This window comes from Zea mays, chromosome 5, assembly GCF_902167145.1.
Source record: "Zea mays cultivar B73 chromosome 5, Zm-B73-REFERENCE-NAM-5.0, whole genome shotgun sequence".
Taxonomy (NCBI): Eukaryota; Viridiplantae; Streptophyta; class Magnoliopsida; order Poales; family Poaceae; genus Zea; species Zea mays.
In genome coordinates this window covers 51,465,329-51,475,821 of record NC_050100.1, presented here as the reverse complement: position 1 = coordinate 51,475,821, position 10,493 = coordinate 51,465,329, and positions in this window count along the sequence as shown.

The window sequence follows — 10,493 nt, the reverse complement described above, 5'->3', positions numbered from 1 at the left end:
CGGTTAACTCAAACTTTTCTTTTGATTATTCTCGTATTCCGTTTAACTCCAACGCTCATTTACTTTCAATTCCACTTGGGAAACCTCCGCACTTTGATGGAGAAGACTAGTCATTTTAGAGTCACAAAATGCGCAGTCACCTATTCTCTCTCCATCAAAGTATTTGGGAGATTGTTGAAAACGGAATGCTTTTTGATAGTACTGACAATCCCATTTTCATTAATGAGCAAATCCATAAAAATGCACAAGCTACCACTGTTCTGCTAGCATCCTTGTGCAGGGACGAGTACCACAAGGTGAGCGGCTTGGATAACGCCAAGCAAATTTGGGACACCCTCAAGATTTCTCATGAGGGGAACGACGCCACCATGATCACCAAGATGGAGTTGGTGGAAGGCGAACTGGGAAGGTTCACAATGATCAGGGGAGAGGAGCCAACACAAACGTACAACAGGCTCAAGACCCTGGTCAACAAAATCAGGAGCTATGGAAGCACGAGATGGACGGACCACGACGTCGTCCGACTTATGCTCATGTCCTTCACTGTTCTTGATCCTCATCTTGTGAACTCAATCCGTGAGAATCCTTGGTACACAAAGATGACGCCCGAGGAAATACTCAGAAAGTTTATAAGCGGGCGTATGATGATAAAGGAAGCAAGATACGTTGATGAAGCATTAAATGGCCCAATGCCCATCTACGAGCCTCAAACTGTTGCTCTCAAAGCAACAAGCAGCATGGATGCACTACCTAGCAAGGTAGCACAAGTTGAGGCGGCTGGACTAAACGAGGATGAGATGACCCTAATCATAAAGCGCTTCAAGACCGCATTGAAAGGACGCAAGGAGTACTCAAACAAGAACAAGGCAAAGGGAAAGCACTCCTGTTTCAAGTGCGGTAAGACTGGTCATTTTATAGCAAATTGTCCCGATAACTCTAGTGACCAGGAACAAGGAAAAGGCGGGAAGAAAGAGAAGCAGAAGAGCTATAGGAAGGCAAAGGGCGAGGCACACATCGGAAAGGAATGGGACTCGGACTGCTCATCTTCTGATTCCGACGACGAAGGACTCGCTGCCTCAGCCTTCAACAAGTCCTTTCTCTTTCCCAACGAACGCCACACCTGCCTCATGGCAAAGGAGAAAAAGGTAAGCGTTCGTGAAACTCCTAAGTATACTACTTCAAGCGATGATGAATCTAGTGATGATGAAGTAGACTATACTGAATTATTTAAGGGTTTAGATAGATCAAAAGTAGATAAAATTAATGAATTGATTGATGCCTTAAATGAGAAATATAGACTACTAGAGAGGCAAGAAGACATTCTGTATGAGGAACATGACAAGTTTGTTAGTGTTCAAAAGTCTCTTGCCTTAGAAATAAAGAGAAATGAATTACTATCTTCTGAGTTATCTACTTGCAATGAAACTGTGTCTAGCTTGAAGAGTATTAATGATGATTTGAATGCCAAGCTAGAAGTAATTAACAAATCTAGTTCTTGTGTAGAGAATGTTGTAATTTGCAATAGATGCAAGGATTTTAATGTTGATGCTTGTGATGAACATTTAATTTCTATTTCTAAATTAAATGATGAAGTAGCAAGTCTTAATGCTCAACTTAAGACTTGCAAAAGTGATTTTGATAAATTAAAATTTGCTAGGGATGCCTACACTGTTGGTAGACACCCCTCAATTAAGGATGGGCTTGGCTTTAAGAAGGAAGCCAAGAACTTAACAAGCCAAAGGGGTCCCATTTTCAACAAGGAAAAAGGGAAGGCCCCCATGGCTAGTTGTATTCAAAAGAATCATGCGTTCATTTATGATAGAAAAGTTTCTAGGAATACTCATTATAACAGGAGTTATGGTGCTTATGATTCACATGCTATGATTGCTTCAAGTTCTACTTTTGTGCATGGTAGAAGTAGGCCTAGGAAGGGAAATGTTATTCATCATGTGCCTAAGAAAATGCATAATGAATCTGCTACTGTTTTTATGCCTGCAACACTGATTTTTTACTTTCATGTAAAAATAAGAAAGTGGTTGCTAGGAAGTTGGGGGCCAAATGCAAGGGAGACAAGACTTGCATTTGGGTCCCAAAGGATATTGTAACTAACCTTGTAGGACCCAACAAGAGTTGGGTACCTAAGATCCAAGCCTAATTTGCCTTGCAGGTTTATGCATCCGAGGGCTCAAGCTGGATTATCGACAGCGAATGCACAAACCACATGACGGGGGAGAAGAAGATGTTCTCCTCCTACGTCAAGAGAAAAGATTCCCAAGATTTGATCATCTTTGGAGATGGGAACCAAGGCAAGGTTAAAGGTCTAGGAAAGATAGCTATTTCATCCGAGCATTCCATATCTAATGTGTTCTTAGTTGAATCACTAGGATACAACTTAATGTCTGTTAGTCAACTATGTAATATGGGATATAATTGTCTGTTTACCAATATAGATGTGTCTGTCTTTAGAAGGAGTGATGGTTCACTAGCTTTTAAGGGTGTACTAGGTGACAAACTCTATTTAGTTGATTTTTCGAAGGAGGAGGCCGATCTAGATGCATGCTTAATTGCTAAGACTAGCATGGGTTGGCTGTGGCATCGCCGTTTAGCACATGTTGGGATGAAGAACCTTCAAAAACTTCTAAAGGGAGAACACATATTAGGTCTAACCAATGTTTCTTTCGAAAAAGATAGACCTTGTGTAGCTTGTCAAGCAGGTAAACAGGTGGGAAGTACTCATCACAACAAGAACATGATGACCACGACAAGACCTCTAGAGCTACTTCATATGGATCTCTTTGGACCTGTCGCCTACCTTAGCATCGGGGGAAGTAAGTATGGTCTTGTTATTGTTGATGATTTTTCCCGCTTCACTTGGGTATTCTTTTTGCAGGATAAATCAGAAACCCAAGGGACCCTTAAGCACTTCCTAAGGAGAGGTCAAAATGAATTTGAGCTCAAGGTGAAAAAGATAAGGAGCGACAACGGGTCCGAGTTCAAGAATCTTCAAGTGGAGGAGTACCTTGAGGAGGAAGGAATCAAGCACGAGTTCTCCGCTCCCTACACACCACAACAAAACGGTGTGGTAGAGAGGAAGAACAGGACGCTTATAGACATGGCAAGGACGATGCTTGGAGAATTCAAGACGCCCGAGCAGTTTTGGTCGGAAGCTGTGAACACAGCTTGCCACACCATAAACCGGGTCTACCTTCATCTCCTCCTCAAGAAGATGTCGTACGAACTTCTAACCGGTAACAAACCCAATGTTTCATATTTTCGTGTATTTGGGAGCAAATGTTACATTCTTGTGAAGAAAGGTAGGAATTCCAAATTTGCTCCCAAAGCTGTAGAAGGGTTTTTGTTAGGTTATGACTCAAATACAAAGGCGTATAGAGTCTTCCACAAATCATCGGGTTTGGTTGAAGTCTCTAGCGACGTTGTATTTGATGAAACTAATGGCTCTCCAAGAGAGCAAGTTGATCTTGATGATGTAGATGAAGATGATGTTTCAACAGACGCAATTCGCACCATGGCGATTGGAAATGTGCGACCTCAGGAACACAAAGAGCAAGATCAACCTTCTTCCTCAACGACGGTGCACCCCCAAACTCAAGATGAGACGTGTGATCAAGGGGGAGCACACGAAGACCAAGTTGTGGAAGAAGAAGCACCACGGGCCCCTCCCACTCAAATCCGAGCGACGATTCAAAGGAATCATCCCGTCGACCAGATTTTGGGTGATATAAGAAAGGGAGTAACTACTCGCTCTAGATTAGCTAATTTTTGTGAGCATTACTCGTTTGTCTCTTCTATTGAGCCTTTCAGGGTAGAAGAGGCCTTGCTAGATCCGGACTGGGTGTTGGCTATGCAAGAAGAGCTCAATAACTTCAAGCGAAATGAAGTTTGGACCCTGGTGCCACGTCCAAAGCAAAACGTTGTGGGAACCAAGTGGGTGTTCCGCAACAAGCAAGACGAGCACGAAGTGGTGACAAGGAACAAGGCTCGACTTGTGGCAAAAGGTTATGCCCAAGTCGCAGGTTTGGATTTCGAGGAGACTTTTGCTCCTGTGGCTAGGCTAGAGTCTATTCACATTCTATTAGCCTATGCCGCTCACCATTCCTTCAGGTTGTTCCAAATGGATGTGAAGAGCGCTTTCCTCAATGGGCCAATCAAGGAGGAGGTATACGTAGAGCAACCCCCTGGCTTTGAGGATGAACGGTACCCCGACCATGTGTGTAAGCTCTCTAAGGCGCTCTATGGACTTAAGCAAGCCCCAAGAGCAGGGTATGAATGCCTTAGAGATTTTCTAATTGCTAATGCTTTCAAGGTTGGGAAAGCCGATCCAACTCTTTTCACTAAGACTTGTGATGTCGATGACATAATATTTGGTTCTACTAACCAAAAGTCTTGCGAAGAGTTTAGCAGGGTGATGACACAGAAATTCGAGATGTCTATGATGGGCGAGTTGAACTACTTCCTTGGGTTCCAAGTGAAGCAAATCAAGGACGACACCTTCATCTCTCAAACAAAGTACACGCAAGACTTGCTCAAGCGGTTCGGGATGAAGGACGCCAAGCCCGCAAAGACTCCAATGGGAACCGACAGACATGTCGGCCTCAACAAAGGAGGTAAGTTTGTTGATCAAAAGGCATACCGGTCTATGATAGGATCCCTACTTTATTTATGTGCTAGTAGACCGGATATTATGCTTAGCGTATGCATGTGTGCTAGATTTCAATCCGACCCAAGGGAATGTCACCTTGTGGTCGTTAAGCGAATTCTTAGATATTTAGTTGCTATGCCTTGCTTCGGGATCTGGTATCCAAAAGGGTCTACCTTTGACTTAATTGGATATTCAGACTCCGATTATGCTGGATGCAAGGTTGATAGGAAGAGTACATCAGGGACGTGCCAATTCCTAGGAAGGTCCCTGGTGTCTTGGAGTTCTAAGAAACAAACTTCCGTTGCCCTATCCACCGTTGAGGCCGAGTACGTTGCCGCAGGACAGTGCTGCGCGCAACTACTTTGGATGAGGCAAACCCTCCGGGACTTTGGCTACAATCTGAGCAAAGTCCCACTCCTATGTGACAATGAGAGTGCAATCCGCATGGCGGTTAATCCTGTTGAACACAGCCGCACTAAGCACATAGACATCCGACATCACTTTTAGAGAGACCACCAGCAAAAGGGAGATATCGAAGTGTTTTATGTTAGCACCGAGAACCAGCTAGCCGATATCTTTACCAAGCCTTTAAATGAGAAGACCTTTTGCAGGCTGCATAGTGAGCTAAATGTCTTAGATTCGCATAACTTGGATTGATCTATAGCATACATGTGTTTTATGTCTTTGATCATGTTCCTTTTATGCATATTATTGCTTACTTATGGTGATCAAGTTGTGTAAGAGATCCCCGGACCTCACAAGTCCATATGTGAAAGATGCACATATTTAGGGGGAGAAATGCTACAACTTGACCCTTTGAGACTAACCGTATGCTTGAGTTTACTTAATCTAGTCTCAAAAGTGGATTGAAAGGGAAAAGTGAACTTGGTTCATGCAAGACTTCCACTGCACTCCGATTAAAGGGTAATTTATTCCAAGTTCATCTTCGTACTCTTATTGCCTCTTTACTCTTAACTGACGATTTTGGTAAGGCAATGGGGTTTGTGGGCCAAGAGTGATCCCGTTTTGGTGCTTAATGCCAAAGGGGGAGAAATTAAAGGCCAAAGCAAATGGATCAGCTACCACTTGAGAAATTTGAAAATAGTAGTAGAGTTAGCACCTTTGATTTGTCAAAATACTCTTAATGTGCAAAATTTGGTCTCTTGTGGGGAGAATATTTGATTATGGGAAAAAGGGGGAGTTTTTGGCTCTTGATCAACTTTCTCTTGGAATATCTCTCTTTATGCCTAAACAAGTGTGTTTAACTTAGAGATAGGAAAATGAGGTTGATTTCAAAAACAAACCAAGTGGTGGCAAAGAATGATCCAAATATGCCAAATTTGAATCAAAAACAATTTTTGTTCTCAAGTATATGGATGTTCCACTTCTATTGGTAGCTTTTTGATGTGTTGGCATAAATCACCAAAAAGGGGGAGATTGAAAGGGAAATGTGCCCTTGGGCCATTTCTAGTATATTTTGGTGATTAAGTGCACAACACATATTGAGTGAGTAATTATGTGCCAAATGATGAATGAAGTGCAAATCAACAAGAAGGTATAATTCTAGACTTAGTATATTGGTTTTTGTGTACTAATATATTTGTCTAAGTGCTAGAATCAGAGAAAAGAGAAAAAGGAAAAGAGTTGGCTGGAGCTGCCAAGATTCAGCGCAGTCTGGCACACCGGACTACCCGGTGGTGCACCGGACAGTGTCCGGTGCGCCAGGCTGGCTTCTGGCGAACTAGCCACTCTCGGGAATTTGTCGGCGGCGTATGGCTATAATTCATCAGACTGTCCGATGGTGCACCGAACTGTCCGGTGAGCCAACGGCCGCCAGCGCAACGGTCGGCCGCCAAATCCGCGGGCGACGCGTGGCTCGCTCCAACGGTCGGCAGGAGGCACCGGACTGTTCGGTGTGCACCGGACAGTGTCTGGTGCGCCAACGGCTACAACTCTGCAACGGTCGACTGTGCCATTTTAGGAAGGCGATCTGCACCGGACACTGAACAGTGCCTGTCCGGTGGTGCACTGGACTGTCTGGTGCGCTACCCGACTGAAGGCAAGAATTGCCTTCCCAGATTGCCTCCAACGGCTCCTAGCTGCCTTGGGGCTATAAAAGAGGCCCCTAGGCGTATGGAGAAGATAACCAAGCATTCTTTGATCATCTCTAAGCACCAAGAATCCATTCTTGCGCATTCGATTCTTTGAGATAGTGACTTGAGCACCATTTGAGTAGAGAACTCCTCGAGTTGTGTTGTGAGCTCAAGTTGTGACTTTGTGTGCGTGATTGTGCTCGTGCTTTGAGTCTTGTGTGTGTTGCTCTTCCCACCCTTACTTTCGTGCTTCTTTGTGATCATCAATTGTAAGGGCAAGAGGCTCCAAGTTGTGGAGATTCCTCGCAAATGGGAGAGAGTATAAGAAAGAAAAATATCGTGGTATTCAAGTCGATCATTGGATCACTTGAGGGGTTGAGTGCAACCCTCGTCCATTGGGACGCCACAACGTGGAGTAGGCAAGTGTTTTACTTGGCCGAACCACGGGATAAATCACCATGTCTCTTGTGCTTGTTTTCTTTGTGACTATTGTGTTTCACAAGAGCTCGGTCCTTAGCCACTTGATTCCATTGTGCTAACACTTAACCAAGTTTTGTGGCTACAAGTATTTGATTTTTACAGGATCACCTATTCACCCCCCTCTAGGTGCTCTCAAGAATATCTTTCTTCATATAAACATGCATAGAAAAAGGGAGAGTCTAGTCTATTCTTCATGTTTTGAATCTCTCGTGTGTTCTTTAAAATCATGTTTTCCAGTTAAGGAGAGTTTTTCAACAAGGGGAGTACAAGTTTTTCACATTAGGGAAGATTGCTTCACCACATGGGAGAACTTTCTTTAAGAGGGAGAAATTCTTAGAGATGTCTCATGCTTTATAAGAACTTCCTATATGCGCTTAATATCTTTCTTTTCATCTTTCGGTGTTTGATTCCAAAGGGGGCAACTTATGGACCAAAGAAAACTGTTGGGGCCTTCGTCTTCCAAAGGTCCTTAAAAACATGATTAACAATGTTTCCCAAGTGTGATATGTGTACAGGAACCTTCGGACCCGGAATGAAGATGTACACAACATGCAAAGCATGGTCGGGACGAAGGTTGAACCGGTTTCGAAGCTACACGCAAGGAAACTTCGGCTCAGCAGCAGAAAAAAGAACCGACTTAAAGAGGAAAAGGCTATCTAGTCCTCGATAGATTGTCCTTAAGTCAATAGTAAACATAAATGACATGAATGTAACTTTACACAAGCTGCGCCCTGTGTCTCTAAATAAATGAACAGTACCACCGTACTGTTCACGCTGACTTGTATTCATTCGTGCGTCACGCTTGGACTTTTACCTTCTGTTAAGCCGAAGGTACAAATGTAATTCAATATTGTTCATGTTCATTAATGATGATATAATAAAGACATATTAACAATGTCATATGGTTATTCATGTTATTTCTCATGTTTCATATGCTTCTTCTTTCATTAATATATGCTGCGATGATGAAGGTACGTCCTTCATGACCTTCGTCTAAAGATCATTATATCCTAAGGGAGATAATGCTTCGAAGGACGAAGGACTTTAATCATTAACATTTTGTGTTGCCTTGTTCTTAACTCATAGCATTTGAGAACAAGTCCCCAACATTGGCGCCCACCTCCGGTGAACTCAATCGACCACCTTCGGCAAGTTGTGACCTTCGTCATGCCGCCGAAGAAATCTACTTCAGGGCTAGGGGCTGCAATGCAGCCACTAGATGTCAACCAGGACACACTACGCGAAGCTCGAACTCAAAAGAGGAAGGCTACAAGTCCAACACCCCCGGTGGAAGAGCTGGACCAGGAGATAAGGGATCTCGAAGCTATCCATCAGCAGGTCGAAAGGAAGAGAGAGAAGATGCTTTGTCTTTCCGATCTACAGAAGAAGATTGATGAAGCTACTGAAGAAATACGTCATCTTACTCAAGATGACCAGGACCGAAGACCTCCACAAAGAGAGCTTCGTCAAGACAATTCCTACAATGATGATGATTGGTATGACGATTTCCATCATGGAAATTTTGCTTTTGATGATGCTTCTCCTCTATCAGTAGAATTGCAGGCTACCCCATGGCCCCCATCATACAAGCCACCTTAGCTCCCCATGTATGATGGGCACTCAGATCCGAAGCAGTTTCTGATGAGCTACGAAGCAACTATATCTTCGTACGGGGGCAATACCGCAGTCATGGCAAAGTCCTTCGTCATGGCAGTCCGAAGTGTGGCCCAGACATGGTACTCTTCTCTTCGGCCAGGGACAATCACATCATGGCAGAAGGTTAAGGACATGGTGGTCACCAGTTTTCAAGGGTTTCAGACGAAGCCAGTCACTGCTCAGGCCTTGTTCCAGTGCACACAAGACCATGAGGAGTACCTTCAAGCGTATGTCCGAAGGTTCTTACGTCTGAGGGCACAAGCGCCTATAGTGCCCAATGAAATCATCATTGAGGCTATGATCAAAGGTCTTCGACCAGGGCCTACGGCTCAATACTTTGCCAGGAAACCCCCCAGACTCTGCAGAAGCTGCTTCAGAAAATGGATGAGTACATCCGGGCTGACAATGACTTCCGCCAAAGAAGGGAGGAAGCTTATAGGTTTTCTGAGCTGACTAGGGGCTTCAAAGGAAGAATCCACCCTAGGCATGTCAGATCTATCCACAGCTCTAGTCAGAACGATGACAAAGGAGGCCAGTTTCAGAGGCCACAGCACAGCTCACAGTCTTCAGGACAGCAGCAAAGCTCCTTCAGGCCACCAGCTTCATGGGGCAGAGGCGGCAGGGGCTTCAGAGGTAGATATGGGGATCAGCCCAGAAAAATCTATTGCTTATTCTGTGGTGAAGACAAGGGCCACACGACAAGAATATGCCAAATTACCATTCAAAAGCAAAAAGATATCGCCGAAGCAGAAGCCCGGCAGAATCAGTCGAAGTAGGTCCTACATACTGCTTCGTGCCACTCTCCCTACATACCAGAATATGTGGGCAACCAACCTGCAGCTTCTGTCGCTTCGGCAAGCCATTCACAAGCTTCCTGGCCTCAGCTCCCACCGCCACCACCATTGCAACCTACTTACACCCGAAGCTAGCAGCCAGAAGGGCGCCAGCACCCCCAACAGCAACATGATTTAAGGGAGGAGTCCGAAGCTCGTACAGTCAACAGCACTGTACCAGAATCAAAGCACATATACCGAGCGATATCCTACTTCTGAATTACTTTTATTTTCTATTCCATTTTGCTTTCTGTATAAGGAACAAGCAATGAAAACTTATTTTTAATTTCTTGTAATAATTCTGCCTGTACCAGAATTAAATATATCTTCTTCACAGATTTACGAAGCTCAAAAGTCGTTCCTAAGGGAATGTGTAACGCCCTGAATTTGGGGTAGAATTTTTTCTTCTTTTCTCTCACCAAATTCGGGTGTTACTCTCTTTTCTCTTTCCCCGTTTGCTCCTTCTTCCCAATTTCAAACCAGTATAGCGACAAGTGCCCGTGTCATGTATAAACCAAAACCTAAGTGTCATGGGTGTTGCATCATGCCGAAGCACTTTTCTTTGTCTGATGTTGAGTGTTTGTCTCGTTCCGTTCCGGATTTCGATTCGCGATTTAATTCCGTTTAGTGGTCCGCGCACGTCGTGGGTTTTCAATCCGCGAAGTGGCTCGACCCAGCCCAGCCCAGCCTAGCCCAGCCGGCCCGGTCCGACCCGGCCCTGCGCGCCCTTGGTGCCCAACCCCCCCCCCCCATGCGCCCCCTCTCCTCCCT